At 50.1% G+C, this 17,425-nt stretch overlaps 1 protein-coding gene across 2 annotated transcripts in view; it reads right to left on the bottom strand.

Annotated features, from left to right (window-relative positions):
* Nucleotides 1-16,326, bottom strand: part of LOC119213069 (beta-1,3-galactosyltransferase 1-like) — an 80,712-nt gene extending 64,386 nt beyond the window's left edge. Inside the window, exon 1 of one of the 2 annotated variants that reach the window (XM_037464099.2) lies at nucleotides 16,235-16,326. The gene's annotated coding sequence lies outside the window, so the exon portion shown is untranslated. The remainder of the gene's footprint in view (nucleotides 1-16,234) is intronic. The other variant, XM_062561358.1, reaches the window with a different exon arrangement.
* Between the last annotated feature and the right edge of the window lie 1,099 nt (nucleotides 16,327-17,425).

The raw sequence follows: 17,425 nt of genomic DNA, 5'->3' as shown, positions 1-17,425 counted from the left end.
TAAAATGGCTTTTGCATAAAATGTATTACGTAGCAGATAATACACTAGCACATTCAGCAGGGTTTCCAACCCTGACTACTGAGCTGAAGGTTAAAAAAAAGAGTGGAATGGTACAGGTCGCTGGCTCAAATGGGTTCACGCTGAAGCACCGCGGGGGGTCATCTGCATAAAAGCGGAATGTTCTGGTCCCAAGTAAAACCACCGAGAGCAGCCGTCACCGAATTCTGGCACGTGAATGAGAACAAATAAACGTGCTGTAGACCACAGGCTCCACGCATCAACTGACCTGCTGCTCTCTGGCTTCGGGGGGTGCATCCACTAGTCATGGTCTGTTTGGCGGCTCCAAATCACAGGCTTATTTGCTGTGTAGTCTGCTCTGGTTTCACGGTAAACAGATTAAAAAAAGGACTTGCTGAAGGGCTTGTACGAAGGAGCTGCAGATACTGTTTGTGCACTAATCTACTTTGTACGCAAATCCCTTTTCCCTTCCAAACCCGTACAGGGCTGTACAATTCCATTGACGTTTTGTCCAAATCACAGTATGAGTTATGAGGTAGGTGTCAAACTCACTATTTAAATGAAATATTAGAATGCTGCAGAGACAGCCCTCCAATGTCATGAATCATTCTGCTATTACAGTATCAGTCAAAATGAAGGAAATAAGAGTTTGTTTCTAAATTCTTCAGGTCCCACCACATGTACACATTTCATAAAAAGGTAGTTGAACTGACTAACCACAACAGTCCATTATTTGGGGCTTTTGTTACACAAGCCGGGCTCAGAAACAGGAGAATGAATATGAAATAGTTCCTTGAATTAACAATGAGAAGGAGATTATAAATCCATTTCTAGCGTTTTAGAAAAACTAGTCTCAATGAGTTCAGAATATGCTCGTTATTTTAAATAATGGAGCAAACACAAGGCCAATATTTGAGAAAACAGCCTTGAGGAGCTGGGTTTGAGATCACCTCAAGTATAACGCCTTAGGATTTTAGATGAGATACAGACGTCATGAATCTGCAGGCTGGCTGTCGTGGTCCAAGAGTTTCATTTGTCTAATTGTCACCAATTAGTCATCGTTACAATGCAAGCGCTCGGCATGAATCAGCAACCATCGAGCACTTCCACCGGTACGAAACTGTGCAGAGCAGCTAAACGACCCCGGCCCCTTTCCCCCCCCTCCCCACCTTGTGTGCCTAAATAAACACACGGGATGGCAACGAAAGCTGCTGTGAACACACGTCGGGATCACCTGCTGTGTTGAGGCTGCCATGATGCTCGCTGTTGGCCGGTTACTGCAGAGTCTTGGCTGCTCTCATCATCACCACCGCCCCCCCCCCCCCCCCCCCCCGCCCCTCCTTCTCCGGGGACCACCTGCTGCTGACGTGGATGCTCCACGAGTTATTGGATTGCTAATCTCTTCCTGGGAGGGCCCTTTTTTCAGCCAGACGGACAGATGAGGGCAGAAGAGGCAATAAGCCATCACCCTGGTGGGGGGGGCAGCTGATGATAAACTCGAGTGAAGCGACTACAACAGGAAGGGGAGGGGGGAGGCCGGGTCAGGGAAGGCCGGCTGCATGGCTTATTGGGACACGCCCCGCCTTTTTGATTTCCTGCTCGGCCGCAGCTGCAGAGTTATTGCTTTCATTTGGGGACTGCTTTCGGGTTTCTCCCTCAATAGATCACAGCACCCCGATTAAGCGACCAGCAGGGAGAGAGAGGGGGGGGCGTCGTCTGATTGGGGAGGAGGCGGGAGGAGGGTCCAGCTGGCTTCTCTACGCTGACTGCTTTATGGGCCCGAGCTGTGATGAAATGGCGGGAGCAGAGGGATTAATAAGCCAACAGGGTGGGACCCTTCCGGTCACCAAGGAACGCACTATTGTCATGGACCAAAAGTTAGAATCAGACATCATTTATCATATTCTGTTTAGATATCAGCTCACAGAATTACAGCGAAAGAGACATATTTATTCTGTGCCCCTTTGGCTTCTACCTAGGCCTGTCGCAATATTGACATATTGGACACTCTCTGAAATCGCGTGCAATAATTTTTGGTGCTGCGACATTCATTTTACATAAAAATGAACATTTAAGTTGAACGCGCTGCCTGTGTCTTTTTTCCTTGTGTAAAGTGGAGGCGGGGCTCAGGCAGCATGCACACACACAGAGTGGACATGGACCGGTGAAGAGAAGGAGTGAACCCACCGTGTTATAAAGTGTTGTTTTTTGTAACATCTACAGCCGAACCCGGGAATAGTGAGACAAGTCCCAATGGACTTGATTCTGCAGGCACAATGTTCGGCTTTAAGCCGAATGAGAGAGGAGAGCCAATCAATGTGTTTAAAAACAGTGGCACCGAAAACAGGCAACACAACTAAGCTAAAATCCCACCTAAAAAAACAACCATCCACCCGATGCTTCTCCTGCTCCGTGTCCCTTGCACTTATCATTTTTTTGTTCATTTAGGATATATAATTTCACATTCCGATTCTAATGTCTAACTATTCTGACAAATAATCGGGAGCACCACGTTGTCCTGTTTTGACGGAGGGACGTAAGGAGCCTCGAGCAGCTGATCTGCTGCTGCTGTTTACTCGTCATCCAGCTCATCAAGCTAGCAGTTCTGTTTTTGAATGAAGGGTTGGACATTTTTAGTCCTTTTTAATGGTGTTTTTTTATCCGATTCATCGAAAATGACCGACCAAAACCGTTACCAAAGTTTCCAAAATGCTGCCTGTCCTAAACGAGAGGATTCTGTCAGTCCCTCATTTAGAGGGTGCCGCTCATCGTCCCGGTTGTCATGCACGGGGAAAGCATCGTGCTGGGCTTTGAACCTGCGGGACTATCGGTGGCATCTTTAGGCGTCACAGCACGTTGGACACGTCTCCGGTGCGGAGGGGAGTCGGAGCCGCTGAGCGTAGAACAACCGGTTCATTACACACACACACAAACACACACAAACACAAGTGCTGTTCACACGTATGTGAGGAAAGGAGGACTCTCACGGAAGCTGCAAGGATACTTGATTGATCGGAATGTCCTGAGGCCGGTGGGTCTAATTGTCATCCAGGGCCATTCTCAGAAAATAAGCTAAATAACATGGAATTATTTCTTTCTGGGCAACAGCTCCTGCTCTGAATTAATGCAGTATCTTTTGTTTTGTTGCTCTCAGGTGGAATTATGATCCTCATTACCATTCCGGCTTTTCGCTGTTTTCCTGGGAACCTTCGATTATAATATGTGATTAGATCCATGTTATTCGGAGATGAATCACTGTCGAAGAGGTATTAAACCCAGATCCATTACAGAGGATGAAAATGAAACTTTAGTCTTCCAAAAAACAAAATTATTTGTGCGGCTCCAATATTACCACTAATCAGATGAAGATTTGGGTCTCCTACAGTGAAAGAAGCACAAACTGCAATATAGTTTAATCCCTCTTGTCACGGCTCGTGAGAGGGATCCAAAAGCAAACGCCGGAACCAGGTAAAGTATAAACACAAAATGCGTATTTATTGTCTCTCTTTCCAAACGACAACTGAAATACTCTGGCCTTCCGGCAATCCTCCGCACCGAACGTAGAACTGAATGTCTCTCGAAAACAACTCAAATACTCAGGCCTTCCGGCAATGCACCGCCGTCGTCGGCGGCGTCCCGTGTCTCCCTCGTGACGTAGGAATGGAAGCCACTGCGGTCTCCGGACCCAGGAAAACGCGTGTCTGGAAGGCTGTACTCGGCAATCCCTCGGCGCCGATCCTCTGAAAGATGTCCCTCTTTAACTGCTCCCTGAAGACTTGCAGCAGCTGCCAGCGATGAGTGCACTCCTCCCAGCTGCCCTGCATCAATCTGATTAGACCACAGAAGAGAGAACAAGAGTCCCACCAGCTACCTCCTGAATTACTGTGGCTCCCCCTTGTGACCCTGTCCCGTATCCCCACAGTACCCCCCCCTCAACGGGCGCCTCCTGGCGGCCGCCCGGGCTTACCCGGATTGTCCCGATAGAACTCCCGGAATAATGTGGAGCCAAAAATCTGCCGGCGGGGCCGCCAAGATCGTTCCTCCGGTCCATACCCCTCCCAGTCCACCAGATATTGAAAACCCCGCCCCCGACGCCGGACGTCCAGTATCCGGGAAACCCTGTGTGCTGGATGCCCCTCGATGACCAGGGGAGCCGGGGGAGCATTGGCCGGAGGGCTGAATTCGCTCTCCCCCACCGGTTTCAACAGCGAGACGTGAAACGTCGGATGTACCTTCAGGGCCGCCGGCAGGGTCAGACGAACCGCCGAAGGGTTGACGATCCGTTCGATAGGGTATGGTCCGACGTACCTTGGGTTCATCTTGCGGCCCTCCGTTGCCAGGGGGAGGTCCTTCGCGGACAACCACACCTGCTGTCCTACCCTGTACGCCGGAGCGGGGACTCGATGTCGGTCAGCCATCTTCTTGTTGATCTCCCCCGACCGGGTGATAGCTGCCCGCGCCGAGTCCCACACCTCCTGAATCCGCCGGAGATGGTCATCGACGGACGGGACTGCCACTGCTGCCTCCTGGATCTGAAACAACGGGGGCTGAAAACCGAAACAGACCATAAATGGCGACATGCCCGTAGCAGAACGTGACAGGGAATTGTGGGCATACTCCACCCACGGCAGGAACTTGCTCCATGACACCGGATGCCGCGCCGTGATGCACCGCAACGCCGACCCCAGGTCTTGATTTGCCCGCTCAGTCTGTCCGTTGGACTGTGGATGATACCCTGAAGATAAACTGGCCCTTGCCCCCACAGCCCTGCAAAACGCACCCCATACCTTAGACGCGAACTGCGGTCCTCTGTCGGATACAATGTCCATAGGGATCCCGTGAATCCGGAACACATGCAAGACCAACAGCTCGGCGGTCTCCAACGCAGAAGGCAGTTTGGTGAGGGGAACATAATGAACCGCTTTGGAAAAACGGTCCACTATGGTCAGAATGGTTGTGTTCCCGTCGGATGGAGGCAAGCCCGTAACAAAGTCCACCCCGATGTGGGACCACGGCCTGCCCGGGACAGGCAATGGTTGCAGCAGGCCCGCCGAGGCCTGATGCGAGGCCTTACCTCTGGCACATTCGGGGCACGCCGCCACAAACGCCCTCGTGTCTCGATCCAGTCCCGGCCACCAAAACCGCTGACGAATGAAGAGAGCCGTCCGTCTCGCCCCCGGATGACACGTCAGCTTCGATGAATGGCCCCACTGAAGTACCTGCGATCTGACCGTCCGTGGCACGAACAGGCGGTCCGCTGGTCCCCCCTCTGGCACCGACTCCCCCCGCTGCGCCTCCTGCACCACCGACTCGATCTCCCAAGTTGCCGCACCTACAATACACTCGGACGGAAGTATGGGCGTGGAATCCGGTGATGCCGGCGGCGGGAAGATCCTGGAAAGGGCGTCCGGCTTGCCGTTCTTGCTTCCCGGGCGATAGGACAACGTAAACTGGAAACGGCTGAGGAACAAGGCCCACCGTGCTTGTCGGGAATTCAGCCTCCGAGCTGCCTGGATGTACGCCAGATTCTTGTGATCCGTCCAAATCCAGAAGGGCTGCAGGCTACCCTCCAACCAATGCCGCCATTCCTGTAGCGCGAGGACCACTGCCAGCAGCTCCCGATTCCCGACGTCATAATTCTTCTCCGCCGGACTCAACCGTTTGGAGAAGAAAGCACATGGATGTAACTTCTGCGTTGACGGATCTCGCTGAGACAAAACGGCCCCGACCCCTGCTTCCGACGCATCCACTTCCACCACAAACTGCCGAGCGGAATCAGGGTGCCTAAGAATAGGGGCGCTGGTGAAGAGAGACCTCAATTTACTAAACGCCCCCTGTGCTTCTGGCGTCCAGCAGAAGGATGCCTTGGTGGATGTTAGCGCGGTGAGAGGTGCGGCCACTCTACTGAAGTCCCTCACAAACCGGCGATAAAAATTTGCGAACCCCAGGAACCGCTGCAAGTCCTTCCGCGTGCCCGGGATCGGCCAGTCTGCTACCGCTCGAATCTTATCAGGATCCGGTTCCACCTGCCCCCGCGCAATCACGAACCCGAGGAAACGAACCGACGCCACGTGAAATTCGCACTTCTCGGGTTTAACGTATAGCCTGTTTTCCAAAAGTCGCCGCAGCACCAGTCGCACCTGTTGCTGGTGCTCGGTGAGGGACCGGGAGAAAATCAGGATATCGTCCAGATAAATGAAAGCGAAGCTACTGGTGATATCCCGAAACAGATTATTCATTAATGACTGGAAGACGGCCGGGGCATTTGTCAACCCAAACGGCATGACCCGATACTCGAATTGCCCCATGGGCGTGTTAAAGGCCGTCTTCCATTCATCACCTTCGCGGATACGAACCAAATGATAGGCGTTTCGGAGATCCAGCTTGGTAAAAAACTGCGCCTGAGAGAGAGGTTCGAATGACGGGTCGATTAACGGCAATGGAGTCTTATTCTTTATCGTGATTTGATTCAAGCCCCGATAGTCAATGCACGGACGCAGTGAGTGGTCCTTTTTCTCAACGAAAAAGAACCCCGCGCCTAACGGGGCGGACGAAGGACGGATGAGACCCGCGTCCAGGCACTCCCGAACGTATTTTTCCATTGCTAACCGTTCCGGGCGGGAGATGTTGAAAAGACGGCTAGTGGGCAGCGGAGCCCCCGGGAGCAAGTCTATCGCACAATCGAAAGGTCGGTGCGGTGGCAGAGTACAAGCCTTGTCCTTACTAAAAACCTGCGCAAGGTCATGGTAGACTGATGGAACCGTGGATAAGTCTGGAGGGAGTGATGGTACCACTGGCGTCGCTGGTGTTCCCCTCGCAGCCCGCAGACACCGGGCATGACACCCCACGCTCCAGCCCGCGATGGCCATAGTTGTCCAATCCACCATGGGGTTATGAAGCTTTAACCACGGGAGACCCAGCACGATCGGACTCGCCGGAGACGGAATAATTAGCAACTGAATGGTTTCTGAATGGTTTCCCGATATACGGAGCGTGAGGGGGCCTGTGCGATGCGTGACCCGGCTGATCAGTCGACCATCTAGCGCGTTAACTGCCCTGGCGCCCTCGAGCGTCTCTAACGGTACTCGCAACCGGGCGGCTAGCCCCTCGTCCATAAAATTAGCATCAGAACCGGAGTCCACGAGGGCGGTGGTCGAGTGATTATGGGAATGAAACAGTAGAATGGCCGGAATGGAAATACGGGATGGGATAGTAGAGGACGCCGCGTTACTCACCAGGAGGTCCTCTCCGCCTGGTGAGGAGCCCCGTTTGGGGGACTCCGGACAGTTCCTAGCATAATGTCCCGCGCGTCCGCAATACAAACACAGTCGACGACTAAACCGCCGTTCGCGTTCGGACGGAGTCAACCGAGCCCGCCCCAACTGCATCGGCTCGCCCGCGCCTCCCGAAAACTCCCCCCCCGACCCAACCGGGCTCGAAACCTCCCCCCCCGTGAACTGCGGACGCGACGGCCGCCTCCCCCGCTCGCGTTCACGTTCCTGAATGCGATTATCCATCGTAATCGCCAACGAAATAAGCTGCTCCAAAGTGGTGGTGGCGTCGCGAGAGAGCAGCTCGTCCTTCAGGGTCTCCGACAGGTTCCGCGCAAAAATGGTCCTTAGCGTGTGTTCGTTGGCACCGCTCTCGGCGGCAAGGATCCGGAACGAGATAGCAAAGTCCGCCACTGATCCAGACCCCTGCCGCAGCGACAGCAGCCTATTCAAAGCATCCTGCCCCCGCACCGGGTGGTCGAACACACGTCGCAGTTCCTCAGAAAAACCCGCGAAAGAGCTCAACGCCGAGGACTGACCCCCCCACAACGCGGTCGCCCACTGGGCCGCCCTTCCCCGAAGCAAATTTATACAAAAGGCTATCTTGGCTCTGTCGGTGGTATAACTGCGGGGCTGCAGGTCGAACACGAGCTCGCAGTTCAGTAAGAAGCGGCCGCACCCCTCGGCTTCCCCTGCATACGGTTCTGGCAGCGGAACCCGCGGCTCCCGGTCGTTGGCGGCGTTGGTCGGACCCTGGTCCTCCTCTCTCCCTGGAAGATCCGGACCTCCCGATGCCGCAGCCCCCGACGTCCCTGGCCGGTCCATCCGTCGATTCAGCCTCTCCAAGGACTCCATCATCAGCACCAGCATCTGCTCGTGCCTCCCCACCATCGCTCCCTGGGCGCTGAGAGCCTCCTGCACGGATGCCGGGTTTGCTGGATCCATGTTGTCTGGCCGAGGGATTCTGTCACGGCTCGTGAGAGGGATCCAAAAGCAAACGCCGGAACCAGGTAAAGTATAAACACAAAATGCGTATTTATTGTCTCTCTTTCCAAACGACAACTGAAATACTCTGGCCTTCCGGCAATCCTCCGCACCGAACGTAGAACTGAATGTCTCTCGAAAACAACTCAAATACTCAGGCCTTCCGGCAATGCACCGCCGTCGTCGGCGGCGTCCCGTGTCTCCCTCGTGACGTAGGAATGGAAGCCACTGCGGTCTCCGGACCCAGGAAAACGCGTGTCTGGAAGGCTGTACTCGGCAATCCCTCGGCGCCGATCCTCTGAAAGATGTCCCTCTTTAACTGCTCCCTGAAGACTTGCAGCAGCTGCCAGCGATGAGTGCACTCCTCCCAGCTGCCCTGCATCAATCTGATTAGACCACAGAAGAGAGAACAAGAGTCCCACCAGCTACCTCCTGAATTACTGTGGCTCCCCCTTGTGACCCTGTCCCGTATCCCCACACCTCTCAGCTAACTGCTGCATGGAAAAACAAGATGCTTCACTGAGGGGAGCGGTCACGTCAAGAAGTGGACGTAGTCGTCCCATTGGACGTTTATCCAGCGCCTTTGAGTCATTTTGGGCCCGAAATACGGACAAAAACCAGACCAAAACAAGTTTGCTGCTGGGTGATGCAATGCACAGAAGCCTACATTAGCAGGGACGTGGAACGTAAGGAGCAAATTTATTATTCCTTCAAAAAGTAGTCTATAAAATAAAATGGTGTAGCGCCGAGTGCGAGCAAAGTAAATGCATGTCTGTAATGCAGATCCACTGAATATTAATGGCCACTCTCGTGTAAGTAAAACCCGTAGCGTCATTAAATATGAAGAAAAAAAATCATCCAGAGAATGTAATCAACCGCATCGTGAAAAATGCATGGTGGTGGGGAGGGAGTTTGCGTAATAGACAGCACACAGTATGCATCTCACCAGAGCATACAGACATTCCCCCCCCCACCTCCTTTCTCTGTGAAGGCTACGAGATAAGACAGACCTTCCTGAAGTAATCTGAGCAGATAAAAGGCTCTTTAGAGGCGTTGATCATTTACGGATCCTAACGTCCACTTTGCAAAGCAGTCCAAACTTCCAACCGGTCCGCAGCGTACTCGCAGGCGTTTACCGGACAGACAACCGTGCATTGTTTGCATGGAGTACAAATATAACAAAAGTAACCCCAAATGCCTCGAGAGTAAACACGCTTCAAGAAATGATTATACCAAATGCGCTTTGCCTTCTCTCCCCAAGTCTTCTGAGGAGCTCGAGGGGGGAAGGATTGTTGTTTTGAGCGAGCACAGTCGAACAAAAAAAAAACAATGTCTGGTGCAATAAATAAAAAGGGAAAAACCAGAGTGCCCAGACTGATATACTGCCAATATTGTTTTTCCATTCCTTCATCAGAGTTCCAGCCACAAGGGCTTTTCGCCGTTCACCAGACAATAACACATCATACTACTTGATGTTGTTTTGTCTTCGTCATCCGGCTGCCGGTTATTTTTTAATTAATCGCTAGATCTATAAGAATGTCAGATGGGGGAGAGATGTTTTTTCAGAGCCTGAGGTGAGCCGGCGCAATGGTCCAAAACCCAAATAGATTTAATTGCTATCTAAGCCCTCAGAAAACCTGCAAGTAGGAAAACTAAAATCCTTTTCATTCACGCCTGGAAATAGACTTAAACAAGTGGTCGAAATCCAAATGAAAACTGTTGCTTCTGAGAACTGGTGAAATGAAATTGGTAGAACACAGAAGATGGAACAAGAGCAGCATGATGTGCTGAATAAAAGGTTGTTATCATACTTTATGCTACTTGACCTTTTTTTCCCTCACAGCTGTTCCCTTGGCAGGAAAAGAGAATCATTGAGACAAAACTTTGAGAACCTGGTACAAACATTACAAAAACACTCGTCTCTCTGTCTATGCTATTTGGTCCATGAATGGAAAGAATACAATCCTAATATACTTTAACCTCACAATCCACTGTGAGCTGTTTTTTTTCACCAACGTGCCCCCATGTGAAAGTACATTATTCTTGCTGCACTTGAGTCAACTGTAAATCGAAACCATTCCATGGCCCGCTGTGGCTAAAAGGATAAATGGATCCAGAATAAATCGGATTTAGATTGCGACAGAAATCTTTTTGGATCCATTTCCATGTTGGTGAAACACCCTGATGCTTTAAGCTCCATGGCCGACAAGCCCATTATCAAATCGTTCATTCACAATCATCCCTTCAACAGTCTCTTTTATCCTCTTTGCCCACATCGCGGGCCAATGAAGGAGAAAGACCAACCGTTGACGTGAGTGGCGGCGTGCTAAATCGGCAGCACAGCTCGCGGCGAAGGAGGGAGATGGTGAAGTCCTGAAAAAGGAGACTTTGTCTAAAATCTAAAGAGACGCGGTGAAGTCACTATCGGTGTGAACAATGGTGATGGAAGCAACGGGGGGGGTCGCAGTTCCAGTAAAAGTAAAAAGACTGCTAGGTCGAACCAAACAAAAATACTATTAATCTCACTGTAAAATGAGAAGTAATAAAATAGACCACAATATTAACTAGCTTTCCACAGAAGTATTCATGATCAATATTGAACAGTGACTCTCTGAAGCAGCCTGAGCAGCTGGATATTGACCTAACTTTAATTTCTGAGATGTTCCACTGAAGTGAACTACTGATTGGGGGCTTCAAGTAGCACAAAAGCTTCACGTGAGCAGATCTAAAAGGGAGCTGTGCATCATTGCCCCCGATGAGAGAGAGTGTAGAACTCGAACTACAGATGTGTTGCCAATCGATCCGAGGCCCATCGACACCTGGCGGTGGTTTGCAGCCCATCGGCCGTGACTGCTGAGCGTGGGTCTCATTCAGATCTTTTTTCTATGAAATCTTCCACCGGGTATACGTAGATATATGAATCTAGAGTAAAAAACAACATGTATAATTCACTGGTTTACACCGACTTTGAAGTTGCAGGTGCAGGTCAAAAGAAATATATAAATTAAAAAATGTAATAAAATCGGCCTACAATTGAAAGCAGGGCATCCACCCACTCCACATATTGTCCCACTGTGCGCATACGGTATCCTGCTGCAGCTTCGTTCCGTCCACCAGAGCAGAGGCAGAAAATATGAAGCTCAACCTCTCAACTGTTCAGCGGGAACCATCTGCTCGCTCCACAAGGTCAGCTCCCAAACTCTATTACATCGACCTGTCAGTCTCGTGTACAGAGAGATTTCTTTCTCGCTCAGAGCGTAGGCGCTTAACAAGACCAACCGGGATGAGATGGAGATGCGATTGCTCTGTTAAATATGCCCGCCCTCAAAATCAATTAGGTAGAAGGAGTTTTTGAGAAGCCTGTGTCAAATCTGCATAACGGGCCTCAAAGGGATAGAGATGCTTAAGCTTCAGACGCACCTGAAATAATTTGTGCGCCATTGGTTTGTCTGAGCTAAATGATGTCCTGTGTGGTGCTTGTGCACGCTTAATGGTGCGTGCTCTCTAATAAGGCCTCGGAGTGGCGCTAGTCAAATGGGTTGGATCGGGTCTGCCGAGGGATGCGTGCTCGTTGGGGCAAGATGCTGATTGGAATCACCCATCCACGCCGCCGTGTTAGGACCAAAAGCAGTACGGAATGTACCACCTACGGAAAAACACAGGTACATTTCTTCCTCAGTGGAAACTAAGGGGCAGAGCTGCACTCCGAAGACCCCCCGAACAGAAAGACTGTGGGTCAAACAGAACCAGGGATGGTTAGGGGCATTGTGCCTTTCCAATATTCCCTGAAAGTAGAAATATACAGTGCTGCTGCCCAACAGCCTTCTCATTCAGCGTTAATTGTCACAAACAGAGGCTTCTGAATGTGATCCATGATCCACGAGGGCTTCCAACTCACCTTGCCTGCGTTTTCACCCAATATCTGAATGAAAAAGCTCTGTGTCGTGGAACGGGGAAGGTGACGGCAGCCAACATGCTGGCGGAGGAGAAGATAGCTCCCTCCCTCCGCCCGGGCGACACCATCACAGCCATTCAGCTGAACATCTATGACCCGTGGACGGACCCAAATGCACTCGAGCACTCAGGGCCCGGCATTATCGGACAGCGTAATCACCTGGTTGTTTTCATCAGGCGCTGGCTGCAGCAGTAAGTGACTCCGAGTCATCAACCCGGAAAGCACCGGCAATGAGGACTCGAGTCATTTTGGTCGCTTCACGCCGTGCAGGCCCATTGTCTGTTCGGCAAAAAGCAAAAGAGGACATCTCTCGGCTGAGCCCTTTTTGGATAATAACAGCTCATTACTCCTTATCATTTGTCATTTTTGTAAACAAAAGAGGGAAAATCGATGGAGAAAATGTCATTTGGCTTCCTTGCTATTACTGTAACTGTGTGTGTTTGTGTCTAATCCAGTAAATATGACCAGGTAAAATGGACTATGGATCCATGGTTTGGTACCATGTTGTTGGATCAGCAGAGATCAGAGCGCATCAACGTGAAACCGGCGGGGGACCTCGGAGAACGAGAAGAATCAGAGAGAAAGCCTGAGTCCTTATCAAAGATGACAGCCACGCGAGCTCGTGCCTCCTCCTATCAGTAATTACAGCGCAGCCAGGCAGACGTCACATCTAACGCGTTGTAAATTGTGAGGTGTTGTGCAAAAAACCCAGTTCATTTTGCATGACAGTGTTGCGATTTGATTAAACGATTTCGTCATTAACTATTCAGAAACCGGGCCAAGTGAATGACAATAACGCCGCTTTTCTGTGTTGGCCATGCCGCCGGAGGAGGTCGAGGGTTCAGCGGGGGAGACGGATGAGAAAGATCACGCCGCTCGCTGAGAGGAAATTAATGAATTTACAGTAACTGCACCGAGAACACAGAAAACACACGGGATCAAAGAGAATCCCGCCTTTCTTTGGCCAGTCAACGCAGACGGCATTCAGGATATCCGACGGATGGCCGCCGTCGTTGCTCTGCAGGGGAGCTAACATTAGCGTTAGCGCCACGCACGGCTCCGAAGCTAACATTACTTTAATTGGACCAATGTTTCACCAACCAACCTTCTTTATCTGCTCAAGCTGCTGACAACTAGAAAGTTAAATCTTAAAACATTGATATGATGTGAAGGCTACGTTCACGTTAATGTAATCATGTAAAATGGGGGTTTTGGCAGGAATCTTTGATACAGTTGTTTAAAGGTGTTCTCACAGCAGAAAATAGATACAAGAGGAGGAATTAGGAGCGTTGTATCCCCCTCACACTAGCCTTAAGCTGCTTCTAACACATAATTAGATCCAATGATGCATTTTCTTTTATAGATCTGGGTGTGTTTTGGCTGACGTGGCTCATCAACGACTGGAGATCTGCATTGCCATCTCTAGAAAGATCTATTGGCCCCCGATCTGACACGTGACTCCAACCCGTGGAACGACCTGAGCTGTGACCCGTGTGATCTGTTGCACCCACAGTTGTCGCAGGTCAGTTACACGGACGATACACCCAAACTACCTCGATGACTTAGAAACACGTACTATTCTGTGAACCATGCCGGCGACGTTGTCTGTTGCTCTCGTCTTTGAAAAAAATAAGTAGCCGGCCTTTCTTCTGCTGCAGTGAGCAAATGAAAAGGAGAGAAAGAGAGATCAGATGTTTGATCGGAGATTACTTGGATTAACGAGTCCTCTGTGGGAACCGATCCCCGTCTTTGGACCAGCTGAAATGAACAGACACTGGCGTGCTGGACAGCCAGCAGATTGGTTTTATTCTGGCCAGTTTGAATAAATGCATCTTCTGACTTTAACGGCCAACCAAATCCACAGCTGCCATCTCAAAAGCATCTCGTTAAAACACTTGCTAATTGTGGAAGTTGGAATTAAAATCCTGGCTTTTGCAACTCTGTAATGGCCAATTTTTTTAGACCAGTGAGAAAACTGAAGTTTTGGTGAATACATCAGTGGCTTCATGTACATATTGGGTTTAAGTGTGTGGCTCCCAGCAGATATCCCATTTCCATTTATGTATATTCAGCTTCTTGTCACTGCAACGCTGTCGTTGAAGCAGCACCTGGTTGCATTCTGGGAAAGAAATGCAGTGAAGCATCGCCGGGAACGAAACCCGCGGGGTTAGCATTGAGCATTACAGCAATACAGGAACATAGCAGCCGTAAATAAACCATCCTGTGATGATGCGACCGGGACGCTTTGTCTTCGCTCTTCCTGCCGTTTACCACGATATGATCTCCTCACCTGCCGATCAACGTGTTCATGTGACATCTGCACAATCCTGTCTTTATGATTGCACCCCCCCCCCGCCCCCGTCTGTGATGGATTCCTCTCTGTGTGTTGACGCTGCTGGGGGGGGTCAGCGAAATGCCCGTCTGTGCTCAAACATTTCTCAGATTCTCTCTTTAATTGTGCTGACAAGAGAAGCAGCATGAAAATAAATTGAAATTGTGTACGAGTTAATAAGCCGGTTTGCAATTCACTTCTTCATTGCGCTTTTAACAAACGCCATTCATCACTGTCACATTCAGTTCATGGGGACGGTGGGTGGCTAGGCAGTTGCACAGTAAAAGGAATCAAAAACAACATGATGTCATATGCAATATATCGCATCACGTCAGATAATGAACCAAATGGAAACATGGGTTGCCTTACATGCCGTTGACACGCACAGACGGGACACATGTTTTTTTTAGTTTAACATCTGTCGTCCCATAATTAAAGGATAAAGCATTAAAAAGGCAACAGCGTTTCTATTCTTTTTCTAGTATCGCATGTGAGGATGTTCGCAAAGAGAAAAGAGAAATCAACACCATAAACTACTTCTTTATCACAAGCCGCAATGAAATCCAATCTCGCTCCTGGTCACATGGAGGAAGTTCAGAGGGTCTCTCAATTACTATTGTAATAAAACTATGTTTATGTGGTAAGACGAGGGAGTTATTAGCTCTTATCCATTCCTTTTCCTTAAAACCTTTCCGGCTGCATCAAACAGAGACAGTCACAGTCTGCCAGCAAGAAGAAGCTGATATTAATTGACACATTTTATACATATATCTATTTTATATATATATATACACATATATAAATAAAGCCTGTCACCTCTCAATGCATAATAGAAATGAAACCACTACATTCCATGTCATAGGGAATGAGCGCAGGACTGATGGGACATTTCGCGGTGAGGAGCAGCGCAGACCACTCCAACGAGCGGAGTGCTTCCGATAACAGGGTCGGGATGGGGGGGGCGTTCAGGGTCCGAAAGTAACTGTCAGAATACATCCTTTAGAAATGGAGGCTTCGGGACCCCGCCTTGACCCCTCGACTAACCGGGTAAAAACGAGCAGCCCGCCACGGACGGGTTGTACCCACCCCCCCCCCACACACACACACACACACACACAGGCTCAGATTGTGCGCTCCTGCCCCCCTCCACGTGTCCCCGTCGTATCCGAAACACACGGATGGTGGGTTTTACGGGTTCAGTTAAGTGACGCGGATTGGCGGCCACGTTAATCGTCGTAATAACGTCAGCTGTTTAGGGCGCAAAGCGCGCAGTTAGTCTCGTGCACTTATCTGGATGCAGTCGGCGTGTCCCTCTCTCGGGCACGCACTCACAAACAAACGCACGAATACTGCTGCCAGTGAGCCCACAGTTAAATGGAAATAAAAGCACGCGCGCCACCGAGCCGCGGGAGACGCACTGAAGCGGGCTCAAGAAGCCGAAAGCCGTAGAGTTCGACAACCTCTCCCGCTGAAGTAGATGATAAATGAACCCGCACACGCGTTAATAACCACAGCTGCGTGGCGTTCGGGTGACAAGAAAGCCGCACATGACAGACTTCGCGAGCCCGCTAACTCCATTTCACTTCCACCCGCGCGAGAGCGCCCGAAGCGACCCAGAGCCGCCTGTGGACGTCAAGCAAAACGCGACGTCTGTCCGCATGTTTCAGCACCTACCGGTGTCGTCCTCCGTATCCCGCCGGTAGAACGCCTCCTTTTCGCCGCCGAACGCAGTCCGCTCCACACGCACCTTCTCGGCTCGAGGCGCGGGGAGGGGGGGGGGGGTGGAGGGGGGAGGAGGGAGAGGAGGAGGCTGCGGCCGGCCGGAGTAGAGTAGCTGTCCAATCAGCGCGTCGCGTCTGTTCAGAGAGGATGACAGCCAAGACAGAACGGCTCGTCATGCCCGGGCGACCTGATGGCATCTGGGCGAGAGTGAACCCCCCCCCCCACACACACACACACACACACGTCCCGGTTTGGTTGCGTCGGGGACGTTCTCAGGGGAGTCGGATGATTGACATGTTCCGTTCGGGCTCGAACGGGCGGGTCATGTTTTTTTCCAGACTATGTTAATTTAATACTCTCAATTAAGCGTTAACTTCATGAGTTGATCAACATCAAATGAATCAACAATCAACAGTTCATTTGCTGTTTAGAATCGGCCTACAATATCTTGCTAAGTGCATTTACTATATTGCATCAAACTTTTGAATTAATTTAAGCTGAATTATGATTAAATTACTTTCCATGCAATTTGATTTATCATCCCTAAGCACTGACGTGTTCTCTCCAAGCTGGTTCTACAAATACAACGAAGGTACTAAATACTTGTCGTGGTTTAGGAAAGTTGACCGGGTCATAATGTGTGTTTTTTAGCTCACAGCAATGCAATTTAATACATATTTTCAAGTTTGCCACCACGTGCACAGCTCACTATTTATTACTTCCACTTCCCCTAGATTGTAAAATTGTGTTATGTTTGTTTTCGGTTGCTTAGTAACGATTACTTACGTTACTTCACGTTGGAGGGGTTGGCCATAGAGATAGCTACAGTTTCTGATAAAATGGGACTACATGGCACCCAAGCGATCTTTTTCAGAAGTCACCTGCTTACTCAACATAAATAAATACTTTGTCGAGAGAGCTCTTTCTGCCCCCAGAACACACTGGTTGTCTTATGGATAAATCTGCAGTTTTCATTGCAACATTGCACACTAAATTTGACATCTTCACCAGTTGTTTATGGACACCTTTTATTATCGTTTCCTCTCCTTTTTGCGGCTTTGTAATTGATGTGGCAGGAGGAGGAAACAATAAAAAAATCCTCAAAAAGTAAAAAAAATAGCCCAATTAGAAAAAAGATGGCAA

The sequence above is a fragment of the Pungitius pungitius genome, chromosome 3, assembly GCF_949316345.1.
Source record: "Pungitius pungitius chromosome 3, fPunPun2.1, whole genome shotgun sequence".
Classification (NCBI taxonomy): Eukaryota; Metazoa; Chordata; class Actinopteri; order Perciformes; family Gasterosteidae; genus Pungitius; species Pungitius pungitius.
This window is presented reverse-complemented; position numbering and strand designations above follow the sequence as displayed.